This window comes from Vipera berus (assembly GCF_964194415.1).
Source record: "Vipera berus genome assembly, chromosome: 4".
Lineage (NCBI taxonomy): Eukaryota > Metazoa > Chordata > Lepidosauria > Squamata > Viperidae > Vipera > Vipera berus.
In genome coordinates this window covers 8,061,078-8,074,919 of record NC_138206.1, presented here as the reverse complement: position 1 = coordinate 8,074,919, position 13,842 = coordinate 8,061,078, and the positions used below count along the sequence as shown (strand labels likewise).

Below are 13,842 nucleotides of genomic sequence, written 5' to 3'. Positions count from 1 at the left end.
GTCAGACGGTCGTTAAGTGAACCTGGCTTCCCCGTTGACTTTGCTTCTCTGAAAGTTGCAAAAGGGGGGGGGAGAGGAGAGACACTGCGACCGTCATAAATATGAGTCAGTTGTCGAGCACCTGAAATTTGATCACGTGACCGTGGAGATGCCCCAGTGGTCGTAAATGTGAAAAAGCAATCCTAAATGGCTTTTTTCAGTGCCGTTGTAACTTTGAACCGTCACTAAACCAATGGTTGTAAGTCGAGGACTACCTATATGGATTGATGACAGAGAGCTTTGAAATTTAATGGCTTTCCCATTAACTGTTCTTTTTTTACAGTAGATCAGGGGTTCCCAACCAGGGGTGCGAGACGATGTTCCAGGGGGCGCGAAAACTTGGGTTTTCAAAATTATAGAGTATGTGTAGAATTCGTCGGCATTATTTCGAACTTTCGTAAAGGGTGCGAGAATATATCAGAAGCGTTCTAGGGGTGTGGGGTGTAGAAAAGGTTGGGAACCCCTGCAGTAGATAAATGCCAGGTCGAATTGGTTGGGTCAATAGAGCTGCAGAAGTTCATAAACTCTAGATTTGTTGCGCAATGGGAGAAACGACTATTGTTGAAATACATTTATCAGTATTCAACTAGGGGAGACTGTGTGTGTGTGTGTGTGTGTGTGTGTGTGTTTAATGGACATTTGTTCTTGTTTGGTTTTCCTCTGTGCTTGTCTTCTTTTTCTTTTGGAATATTTTTACTTTGGGAATAAAATAATTTATTTAGAAAAAGAGAAAGGAATCAAATGGAGGTAAACCACTTGTTTTAGCAACCCTTAGAAGTTACAGTGGAAAAAAAAGTGACTCATAACCGGTCCTCATACTTATGACCATTGTGGCATCCACATGGTCACCTGATTTGTGTATTTGTGACATTTGCAGTATCCCAGGGTCATGAGGTGGCCATGCGCAATCTTGCCAGCTGGCTTCTGGCAAGCAAAGTCAATGGGGGAAGCCAGATCTGCTTAATGCCTGAATGATTCAGTTAACAACTGGACTGAGTCACTTAACAACCATGGCAAAAAGGATCATAAAATTGGACACAACTCATTTATTTTGGCTGTGGTTTATTCTCCCAGCTTGTTTCAATATAATTTCTGAATGTTTCGTTACCAAACTAGGTAACATCATCAGTACGGTTTTCTTGTCCTGTTCTCCTAACAACTGTTTTGCTTGGCAACCGTGGTCGTAAGTTGAGGATTCCTGCAGGATAGCTTACTAGATGTAACTATGGACTGAATGCCTATGGAGATACTCAATCATCCAGGTCATGGTTGTCCCAAAGGGTGCTTTATCCCAAAGGCAACTGGACTTTTAGAGGTTTTTTTTTAAAATTCATTTCTCATCCAAGAAGTTGAACTGAAGAAGTTTCTTGGATGAGAAGCAGTGTTTTCAGAAGAAAGAGAGAAAGAAAGAGAGAAATAAAGAAAGAAGAAAGAGGGAGGGAGGGAGGGAGGGAGGGAAGGAGGGAGGGAGGGGGAGAGAGGGAAAGAAAAGAAAGAAAGAAAGAAAGAAAGAAAGAAAGAAAGAAAGAAAGAAAGAAAGAAAGAAAGAAAGAAAGAAAGAAAGAAAGAAAGAAAGAAAGAAGCACTTTTGGGTAGCTATGGACTATTATAGGGGCAAAAATAATCAGCACCAGGGACAGCAGCTCTTTGGGTCTTTATTGCATTGCTGATGATGGCCACTCAGCTGGAGTTGACGCTAATGAAAAACTCTGGAAACTGGGTCCACTATAATTTGCATTAAATATCTGACAGTGGAGGTGAAGCTTTGAACCATGTATGAAAACTAAACTCCCAAGTTATTCAACACGGACTATGAAGCTCTTGGAATGCTTCTGCAAGTGGCGATGGGATGTCCTCCTTGCCACCCCAAAGGGCTGGTTTTTCCAAGAATTTGCATTTCCTTGCCTACATATGTTATCCACTTGCCTTTATTTTCTTTGTTTCAACAAGTTTCTCATTCGTCTCTGCAAAAAATGTGCGGGGGAAAGGTTACACTGGCACCTGGGTCGCTGGCCAAGTTCTCACAAAGCCAACTGTGAAAGATAATACAAGGAGTCCTCGAATTTTTTGCAGTTCATTTAGTGACTGTTCAAAGTTACGGCAGCACTGAAAAAAAAGCGACTTACATCCGTTTTTTCACACAACCTTTGCAGCATCTCCATGATCATTTGGGGGAAAGATTTTTGAGGATGAGAATGGAACTGGGTAACACCGAGGATATCTCATTTCTGACCTCATTTCCACCTTAGAAACATTCCTCTGTCGAAACTTTCTAAATAGCTCCAAGTAGCGTTGCCGAAACCTAATGGCGAAAAAAGTCAAATTTTGAAGCTGGGTTTTCAGTTTCTTTGCGGACAGGGTGGAGGCAGAAATCGCTGCTCCAATTTCCATCCTTATTTTGAAGAACACAAAACAAAACGACACAGATCAGCCATTGGGTAGCTACTTTTGGATCCTCTGATCTTCTGCGATCCATGTTGGGAGGGTTTTCTGCTCCCCTTGCAACAGCAGCATTAAAAAAAAAGACTTCAATGACTCAGGAATTCTGGGAGTTGAAGTCCATGAGTCATAAAAAAGCCGAGGTTGCCTACCCCTGGCCTAGGGCTTCAAGGTCCCTCCCAACTCTGTTATTCTCATTCTGTTTGTATTCTGTAATGTTAGAATTCTCTGCTTTGTACTTGCTTTCTTATTTAATACAGGATTCTAGTTTCACAGGCTACGGTAACCCGCTGTTGTCTTTAGCGATTACCTGCCTTGTGGTATGTTGATAGCAGTAAGACAGTATGTTTACATTTGTTCCTCCCTAGCAATACCAAGATATTCTTTCCTTTGTGTACAGGAGATAAAAGAAAACTCAAGGGGGGAGGGTTCAATTCATCCACTAAACTTTCAGTTGAAAATGTCAGCGGGCATCACGTTACTAGTGTCTCAGGGAATAAGTCACAAAAGGATCCAAACCTTTGAATAACTTTGACTTGTGTAAAGACGTAAATCATCAAGTGCCAACGAGCAAGGAAAATTACTTAGGATATGGAGTGGTTGAACCTGCTGATGTGTCACAACGTCTTAAAAGCATGGACCATGGTACGAAGCCTTTTATTTCAGAAGGGGACTGGGTGCCACAGAATCTCTCACTGTCTGTGATTTATATGTAGGTATCGTGAAGTACAGTAATTACAGTTTTAATTGATAGGACCACCTTCGGTCAAAGCCATCTCTCAGTGGGGTTTTATTCGTATAACATAAAACATACGAAGAACGGCTTCAGGACTTGGGTTTGGCTAGTCTAAAGAAAAGAAGAATTAGGGGTGACGTGATAAGCAGTGTTCCAGTATTTGAGGGGCTGTCACAAAGAAGAGGGGGTCAAATTATTCTCCAAAGCACCAGAGGGCAGGACAAGAAACAATGGTTGGAAACTGATCAAGGACAGAAGCAACCTGGAATTAAGGAGAAACTTCCTAACAGTGAGGACAATTAACCAGTGGAACAGCTTGCCTCCAGAAATCATGGGCGCTTCATCACTGGAGGTTTTTAAGAAAAGACTAGGCAATCACTTGTCTGAAATGATACAGGGTCTCCTGCTTGAGCAATGGGTAGACTGGAAGACCTCCAAGGTCCCTTCCAACTCTGTTATTCTATTCTATTCTATTCTAGTCTAGTCTAGTCTAGTCTAGTCTAGTCTAGTCTAGTCTAACATCTAAAGCAAACAAAATTAACAGAAAAGGATGTTGTGTAACATGGGAAACACATATCACAGCCGAAACAAGCCATGATCGTGAGCTGAACTGGAGTTTTGAGGAAAAGCCAAGTCACTAAGGGCTTGTGTCAGGCCCTAAGAACCAAGCACAACATGGAATTACTTAAGAGTAGTTTCTTTCTTCACTTATAGACAGAATCTTGCCAGGTCAAAGCAACTAGTTGCCTAACTAGATATGCTCTGAGAATAGCTCGGAAGAGTAGCAGAGCTGGAAGGGACCTTGGAGGCCTTCTAGACCAACCCCCTGCTCAAGCAGAAGATCCTATACCATCCCAATCAAATAGGTGTCTAATCTCTTCTTGAAAACCTCTAGTGATGGAGCACCCACAACTTCTGGAGGCAGGTCATTCCACTGATTAATTGTTCTCATGACAGGAAGTTTCTCCTTAATTCTAGGCTGGATCTCTCTTTGATACATGTCCATCCATTACTTTTTGTTTTGCCCTCAGGGGCTTGGAAGAGAAGCCTTACATTAATTAATAGGGGGCGAGCATTGTGACAAGTTGGTGGGTGCAAATCTTATGGTCATAGCTGCCGTCTTGACTGTTTTGATACTTCTCAATTGGCCCTGGTTCCAAAAATTATCACAGCTTCCATTTTGGATCTCCTTATGGATCCTCCTGGGAGCCAATTTGGTGTAGTGGTTAAGGCACCAGGCTAGAAAATGGGAGACGGTGAATTATAGTCCCATCTTAGGCACAAAGCCAGTTGGATGACCATGGGCCGGTCTCTTTCCCTCGACCCTAGGAAGGAGACAATGGCAAAGTACCCCTGAAAAAATCTTTCCAAGAAAACTGCAGGGACTTATCCAGACCGTCTCCGAAAATCAGACACAATTGAATGGGGGGGAAAAAGGGTGCTCAAAATTTTCATCCACTGTCACAGGTGTTCCTTGTATAAAAGAAAAGAAGCTGATTTTATTCACTTTAAAGTTCTCCCTTGGTGACTAAATCCCGCACTAGAGTCCTTACGTGAAGCTGTCATGTCTCATTGCTGAGGAACGGAGTTATATTTGATGTAATACCAAATTATTCAACTCCCCACCAGGACCAATTTTTTTTAAAAAAAAGTTAAATGGGCTTCTGGCTATGGCTCAAAAAACTTCTCCAGACAATTGTTTAAAGTTTTATGGGTAATAACTTGAGAATAAACATGTCCTAGATCCATCAGTATAAATCCTTCTCTTTCCACTCCAGTGAACACCCTGCTAAGGCCTCCGTTGCAACTTGATCCAAAGTGCTTGATTGCAAAGGAGAGAGATAGCGGTCAATGGCATTTCTGATAAATTGTTTAAGACTCTACAGATGGTATAAATAAATAATTTCAGCTTTGAATGACAGGCTGAAGTTGCACCCGCTTCTGTTTCCCCTGGATAGATAGATAGATAGATAGATAGATAGATAGATAGATAGATAGATAGATAGATAGATAGATAGATAGATAGATATAGATATAGATATAGATATAGATATAGATATAGATATAGATATAGATATAGATATAAATATAGATATAGATATAGATATAGATATAGATATAGATATAGATATAGATATAGATATAGATATAGATATAGATATAGATATAGATATAGATATAGATATAGATATAGATATACATATACATATACATATAGATATAGATATACATATAGATATAGATATAGATATGAAACTCAAATACTTTGACCACCTAATGAGAAGGAAGGACTCACTGGAGAAGAGCCTAATGCTGGGAAAGATTGAGGGCAAGAGAAGAAGGGGACGACAGAGAATGGGGTGGCTGGATGGAGTCACTGAAGCAGTAGACGTGAGCTTAAATGGACTCCAGAAGATGGTAGAGGACAGGAAGGCCTGGAGGAACGTTTTCCACAGCAGCCTGAAGATGACGAGTGGGACCTCGTCGAAACGTCACCAAGACACCCTCAATCCTACACGGGAAAAGACCCAAATACGCCAAGACCTACATACCTATACCCGTGAAAATCTACGAAAACAAATATATATATATATATATATATATATATGTAGGTCTAGAGTCTCGGGTTTCTTCCCGCGTTCCTTTCATCTTCAGAAAGTTGTGGCGACGTTTCGACGAAATCCCATCCGTCATCATCAGGCCGGAGTGTTCCTCCTGCTGCTTTCAGGAGCAATGCGTGGTCTGCAGTGTCACCAGGGGTCATGGGATCCCCTTTGGTGACCTTCTGTCCAGCAAAATCAGTGGAGAAGCCAGATTCACTTGACAGCCGTGTTACTAATTTAACAACTGCAAGGATTCATTTAACAGCTATGGCAAGAATAATTGCAAAATGGGACAAAACTCACTTAACAACTGTCTCGCTTAGCAACAGGAATTGTGGGAGTAAGTCAAGGACTTCCAATTTGCCAAGCATCCGAATTTTGATCACACCACGCATTGCTCCTGAAAGCAGCAGGAGGAACACTCCGGCCTGATGATGACGGATGGGATTTCGTCGAAACGTCGCCACAACTTTCTGAAGATGAAAGGAACGCGGGAAGAAACCCGAGACTCTAGACCTACACATACAGACACCCGCGAGAATCTACGAAAATATATATATATATATATATATATATATATATATATATATATATATATATATATATATATATAAATAAAATGTTTGTTAAGCATTCAGAAGTTAAACACGCTTAACAAACATTTAACACATATCTTCCTTGCTTCTCAGCTAACAGAGAGAGAGAAAAAGAGAGAGAGAGCCTGTGACCTAGGGGTTAAAACAACTGCTTAAGATGCAGTTGGCCCAGGTTCGAATCTCAGTAGGGTATGGCTGACTGATGAGAACAAATAAGTTTGAAATGATCATATCAGTCTCCCTTTATTCTTTGTTAGCAAGCCAAAAAATTTACACACACACACACACACACCACACACATATATATATATACATACATACATACATACATACACACACACACACACACACACACACACACACACACACCAAAAAGCGGGAGGAAATAGACTTTTCTTCCTTTAGCAGTCAACATTAATATATATCAAAGGTCTCCTGGGCATTTTTCAAGTGATTTTTTAGTGATATTTTTCAAAGGATAAATGAAACAAATGAATAAAAGGAGCAGGTGAGGAGGATCATTCTTTTCTCCATTGATTGAGAGTATTACCACAAGGAAGGAAGGGGGAGGGAGGGAGGAAGAAAGGAAGGAGGGAGGGAGGGAGGGGAAGGGCAAAAGTAAAAGGAAGGGAGAGAGGAAGGAAAGAAGGAAGGAAGGAAGGAGAAGGGAGGGAGGGAGGGAGGGAGGGACAAAGAAAGGGAGGAAGAAGGAAGGGAGGGAGGGAGGGAGGGAGGGAGGGGAAGAGCAAAAGGAAAAGGAAGGGAGAGAGGAAGGAAGGAAGGAAGGAAGGAAGGAAGGAAGGAAGGAAGGAAGGAAGGAAGGAAGGAAGGAAGGAAGGAAGGAAGGAAGGAAGGAAGGAAATCTTTTCCACAAAGAACTTGAACAATTATGGCTTCAGAGAACTGAAATTCAAGATCAGGGGTAGGACTTTGAACCAAGAAGGTGGAACTGCACGTCAGCTGCCTTCTTCCTCTCGACAGCAAGTAAGAAATCCTGTCCTTGGAATGTCCCAAAGGAAGAGCCGGCGCGGGAACAGAATTTACTTCAACCACTTGGCTGATCTAAACGAACCACCACCACGTAACATAACTAAAGTTTTTTTTGTTTTTTTAAAAATTACTCTGCCAGAGACTGTAAAAAAGCAAACATCACCAGCATAGTGAAGAGGGAGTGACTGCATGAAACCGTCAGCAGAATTTTTAGTACCTTTTGTGGAATTTACAGCGACAACTCAAGATGTTAGGACACGACTACTTCGTATTTCTGGCAATACTATTACCAAAAAAAACAAAACAAAAGGAACTATTAGAGCGTAGGGATTTTCTCACTAAAATTAGGGCATCCGCGGCGATACGGGATGTGAAATCATTTGCCTTTTAGATTGCAGAACATATTAAATCTGTATACAGATAGTCCTTGACTTACGACCGCAATTGAGCCCCAAATTTTGTGTTGCTAAGTGAGACATTTGTTAAATGAATTCTGGCATGTTTTACAACCTTCCTTGCCAAAGTTGGTAAGTGAATCACTGCAACCGTCATAAATATGAATCGGTTGCCCAGTGTCTGAATTTTGATCACGTGACCCCGGGGATGTTGCAAATGGTCCTAAGTGTGAAAAATGGTGATAGGTGACTTTTTCCAGCGCCGTTGCAACCTTGTTGTAAGTCAAGGACTATCTGCGACATGCTGCGTTCGTTCAATCCCTTTGAATGAAAAAAAAGAGAGAGAAAGATTAATTTGACATAAAGGGCAGTTAATATTTTATGTTGCCTCCGTATTGTTCTGTTGCTCAGTGTGTGATTTTCAGCTTGTCAGAAATTCATAGGGAGCCTTAAATTGGCTTCTTGCTGTTTACGAGGCTACTCTCAAGATGATTGGCTGAAGGTGTGCCAGTCTTTCGCAAACAATTTATAATATCTAAGAAATAAATGAGTTGAACATGGGCAGAGTTTTGATTTACTGTTTCATCCACCAGACTGAGAGTGCAATTAAGCTACGTGTGTGTTCCCAAGGCAACGTGCAAGACTTTTGGAAAGAATACCTAATTCTAGCAGGATTGAGACCACAAAGATTCTAGAAGAAGCAAAGCAAAAAAATAGCCCACAACAGGTAATTAAGAGGGGGAGGAAAAACCCTAAATTTAGCAGAGACCAGCAAGAATGATCAGGGATTAAAAAAAAACCAAAAAAACACCAGAATTACGAAGTGGAAGTAACAAGAGGTCATTGCCTGAGAAACAAAAAGTAATTTCAGATATTTTGGGTGCTGATTAAAAGAATTAGCCCTGCGAGGTAGTCCAGACAAGAAGCACAATCAGGTGTATTAACTCTGAAGGAGAAAAGTTCTCCATCTTGTGGAGAAGAGGAGGAGGAGGAGAAGGATGACGGCTGTGGGGTCCTGGGTGCTCTCTGAGCTTCGTTGTTGTTGTTTTTTTTAAAAGAACAAATTTTAATTATATTTAGAAACTTTGGACATGGTGTTATTGGTCTAACATGCCTTCTTGTCTTACATTATTTTTGTGTGATATATACATTTTATATACATATCATTTATATACAGTTGTGCACATTAAACATATTTATACATTTATGCCAATCATTTTCTTCAATCTTAACATCCACCTTATTCTAATATTACTTAAGTTCATAATCTTGTATACCTCTATTAAGACCTTCCTTTCTGTTCGTTGTTTTCTTGCAGAGGTTTCATTACCCAACTAGGTAACATCATCAGTGCTAGAAGGATGTGGGGTTTGTGGAATGGAGGAGGGAGGAGGAGGAGGAGGTGGAGGAGGACTGTGGGGTCCTGGGTGCTCTCTGAGCTTCGTTGTTGTTGTTTTTTAAAGAACAAATTTTAATTATATTTAGAAACTTTGGACATGGTGTTATCGGTCTAACATGCCTTCTTGTCTTACATTATTTTTGTGTGATATATACATTTTATATACATATCATTTATATACAGTTGTGCACATTAAACATATTTATACATTTATGCCAATCATTTTCTTCAATCTTAACATCCACCTTATTCTAATATTACTTAAGTTCATAATCTTGTATACGTCTATTAAGACCTTCCTTTCTGTTCGTTGTTTTCTTGCAGACGTTTCATTACCCAACTAGGTAACATCATCAGTGCTAGAAGGATGTGGGGTTTGTGGAATGGAGGATGGAGGATGGAAGAGGAGGTGGAGGAGGACTGTGGGGTCCTTGGTGCTCTCTGAGCTTGGTTGTTTTCTTGCAGATGTTTCATGACCCAACTAGGTAACATCATCAGTGCTAGAAAGGAGGTAGAAGAAGAAGGAGGAGGGGGAGGAGGAGGAAGAGGAGGAGATGCAGAAGGAGGAGGAGGAGACCTGTGGGGTCCTTGGTGCTCTCTCAGATTGGTGGTTTTCTTGCAGATGTTTCATGACCCAACTAGGTAACATCATCAGTGCTAGAAGGATGTGGGGTTTCTGGAATGGAGGATGGAGGATGGAGGAGGAGGAGGAAGAGGACGAGGAGGAGGAGGAAGAGGACTGTGGAGTCCTTGGTGCTCTCTGAGCTTGGTTGTTTTCTTGCAGACATTTCATTACCCAACTAGGTAACATCATCAGGGCTAGTAAGGAGTGCGGTTTGCTCTCAATTTATATTCTGGTGCCTTGCCCTACCAGTGTTAGTGGGGGTGGTCTTACAGATTCTTTGGTTGAGCTGTTTACTGTTAGCTTGCTTGGCAGTTCCTTGATTGGCATATTTTTTTACTCCTTGATTGTTGGTCTGATGTTCATCTCGGAGTTTATCTATGCTCATCTGGGTGTTGATCAATGGTGGGGAGATATTTCAGTCTTGCTTTGCCTTGTTGATTGTCTCTTTCACCCACTATGTAGATATTGCTCATATCTATGTGTCTGTTACTAGTATTAGTTTAGCTGAGTAATAATAATAGAATAGAGCTGGAAGAGATCTTGGGGGTCTTCTAGTCCAGCCCTCCGCTTAACCAGGAGAATCTGACCTTTTCACCCATTGTACCACTTTTAGGATATGGCAACATCCCAGTGCCACCAGTCGCCTAGCAAGGTGTCAAAACTTTGATGACCAAAAAAAAAAGGAAAAAAGTGATGAAGTACAGGTAGTCCTCAACTTACAACAGTTCGCTTAGTGACTGAAGTTACAATGGCACTGAAAAAAGTGCCCCCCAAGCCACAGCCTAGCAAAGACACCTGCCTGCCCGCCCGGCGGCGCTCTTCCTCCTGTCCGAGGTTTTCATTGTTGTGAGCATTTCTGTTGAGGATTGGCAGCGGGAGTGGGGTGGGGGTGTGTGTTTGGTTTTTATTCCCCGCCCCCCATCTGCTGGGTGGTTGCAGCAGGTTTTGCTCACTTCACATGACCCTGGGACACTGTGACCATCATAAATATGAATCAGTTGCCAAGCATCTGAATGTAAATCACAAGACCCTGGAGATGCTGCAACATTCCAGCTGATCAGCGCTTCTTCTGGGCTCAGCAGAAGTGCCAGGATCAGTGCCGAGCTCCAGCTGGAGACTGGCACCGATCCTGGTGCTTCCGCTGAGCCCTGACAGCCCTGCAGCTCCAGCCGTCTCTCGCTCAGGCTTGTGCGGTGCTGCCACCAGTTCAGCTCATTTCCCTCCCCCGCTACCACTTTTCTAGGATGGTCACGTACCACCTGCCAGGTGCCAATGTACCACAGGTGGTACCTGTACCACTGGTTGAAAAGCCCTGATCTATATCGTCTCAGACAAGTGACTGTCTAGCCTCTTCTTAAAAATCTCCAGTGATGGAGCGCCCACGATTTCTGAAGGCCAGCCGTTCAACTGGTTGATTGTCCTCACTGTCAGGAAGTTTCTCCTTAATTCCAGGTTGCTTCTCTCCTTGATCAGTTTCCAACCATTGTTTCTCATCCTTCCCTCTGGTGCTTTGGAGAATAATTTGACACCCTCTTCCTTGTGGCAGCTTCTCAAATACTGGAATTCTGCTATCATGTCTCCCCTATTTCTTCTTTTCTTTAGACTAGCCGAACCCAAGTCCTGCAGCCGTTCTTCGTATGTTTTAGTCTCCAGGCCCCTGATCATCTTAGTTGCTTTTCTCTGAATTTGTAAGGTTGCAGTAGCAAAATCTGGAAAGTATGAAGCTTTTCCTCACTTTTACTCAGTGCTTTTTTTGTAAAAGAAAAAGGTGCCGGAAGTCACACACTTCATACAACCCGCCTTGCCTACCCTACAAGGTTCCATCCAAAAAAGGTGCCGGAACTCCGTTCTGAGCGTTCTATGACAAAAAAAGCCCTGCTTTTACTGTCCTGAAACCTAGGCAGGGTCCTAGTCCTTCTGAGTTACTTTTGCCACCTCTCCTCCTTCAGACTCAAATTTCATTTTTCAAACTATTATTCAATCTACAGCTCTTCTTCCTAACTCCCAGGGTTATTCTTACATACTATTATTACCTGAAGCCCTAATATCAGGGCTTTATTTTTTCTCCACAAAAAAAAACTGTGTGAAGCAGGAGCCCTAGAAAGAATGACTGGACCAAGTTCATACAGAAAGAGCAGACAAGACTTCCAAGGGAGGACATGGTGAGCTGAATGTCCTCCAAGGATTGCGGACGGCGTTGTGGCAGAGATAGGCAACCAAAAGGCAAATTCTGACTGCTTCTCATCTCTGTGGGGAAAAAGGAGAGGATTACTTTAAAAGCTAATGTTGAAAGAAAAATCTTCATCAGGGTCCAGTCCAAGCCGGGAATAAACAAACATGGAGGCTGCTTTAGAAAGAAGGTTGCAGTTTATGGAAGAGGAGAGCCAGACAGAAAGATGCCTCTGGAAAAAATTGATCACATGTAGTTGGGAGCGGTGGGTTTTTATACCTTCTTGGGCTTTTGTTTGGAGTTGTTCCTGTGGCATGAACTTTGACCTGAGTCTCAGCCTGCCTTTCTGTTATTCTGATGGTGGTGGGTTAATCCTATTATGTCCCAAAGGTCATATCCTGCTTCCCTGGGGATGTGGTTGATGGGTGTTGGATTTTTTTTGGTGTGAGGGATTGTTGATTCTAGGGATCTTTGTCTTTCTAATCCCAGCTTCCCGACTCCAATCTTTCTGACAAGATTACCACATCTGCATTTCTGCAGACCTGGTTTCTGTTTGGGGCCGAGAGACTTGGGGGGAAGGGGGTTCTGCTTTTAAGATCCTTTGGGGAAATATAATATTCTGATTTTTAGTATTCCCCAAAAATATTTCTTTCTCTGGGGGAGGCTGACTTCCCACACTAAGCTACGAACTGGGATGGGTTGGGTTCATTCACGGAGAACAGCTCCATTGAAGGCTGACAGTGTTAAAACCTAAATGTTGCTTCTGGATGGGAGACAATCTCCAAATGATGGTTACCAGGGAAGAGGATCAGGAGAGTTGTGTCTCTGCTCCTAGCTGGGAGGACTAAAAAGCACTTAGCTCGGTGTTTCTGAATCCTGGACAACTTGAAGGTGCGTGGACTTCAACTCCCAGAATTCCCCAGCCAGACTTCAACTCCCAGACTGAAAAACAACTGACTTAGCTGGCTGTTGTGGGAAACAAATTATGGGACTGAGGCAATCTTTGGTTTAATCCGACAGGCTCTTTTCAATGCTCTTAAGTGCTTTCCTCCCAACCACAGAAGCACGGTGAAGAGAAGGGACCACATTTCCAAGCTTTGCTGTGCAGATTTGGCTGCTAAGCTACGGATCCCTGGTAGATTGCAGGAGATCTGTCAGAGCAAGTAGGATGTCTTTCGGAGCAGGCACAGGAAATGCCTTCTGAACAACATTTTTTGCTGCATGAGCAACACAGCAGAAGCCAACTGGATCTTGTCTGTCTCTTCTTCCAACTGAAAATCGGAATGTCCTCCAAGATGGAGCAAGTGGACCCAGGAACATGCAAAACTTGCATTGCGGTAGGGTAGGAGCAGTGCTGTTGTGATTCAGGGTCAGCCTGTGGGTTCAGCAGTTGGGTCAGACGACTCAGAGGAGGAGGAGGGGGGTGTTGAAGACCTTGCTGAGGGGGTTGAAGATCTTGCTGATGAGAGCCCTCAGCCAGGCCCCTCCCACTTGGTCACCACGGAGACCCAGCTGTGTGAGCCTGACAGCGTGGATGAAGATGACCCACAGCTGGCCCTGTTCAAGGACGCCCGACGCAGGAGGCAGTCAATTAGGAGTAAACAGAGGAAGGCAATGGGGCTTCTCGGAAGGAGGCAGAGAGAAGCCACACCCTGAACTCTATATAAGGGGAATGTGTGGGAGGGCTGGTTTGCTGAAGGCAACCGCTCGGATAGTTCCTGTTTCTTAAAGCTCCTGTTTCTTGGTTTGTCTTGTTCCATTTGTTTTTGTAGTAATAAATTTGGCAGGCGTAATTCCAGCCTCTTGCCTTCTTGTAAAAGGGGTTGTCCCTGCCTTTTTTGCAGGGCCGG

The 13,842-nt window shown here is 42.8% G+C and overlaps 1 protein-coding gene across 1 annotated transcript in view; it reads left to right on the top strand.

Annotated features, from left to right (window-relative positions):
* Window positions 1-13,842, top strand: part of DLG2 (discs large MAGUK scaffold protein 2) — a gene marked incomplete at both ends in the record, with an annotated part of 1,167,883 nt that overhangs the window by 995,206 nt on the left and 158,835 nt on the right. The gene's annotated exons all lie outside the window — the stretch shown is intronic.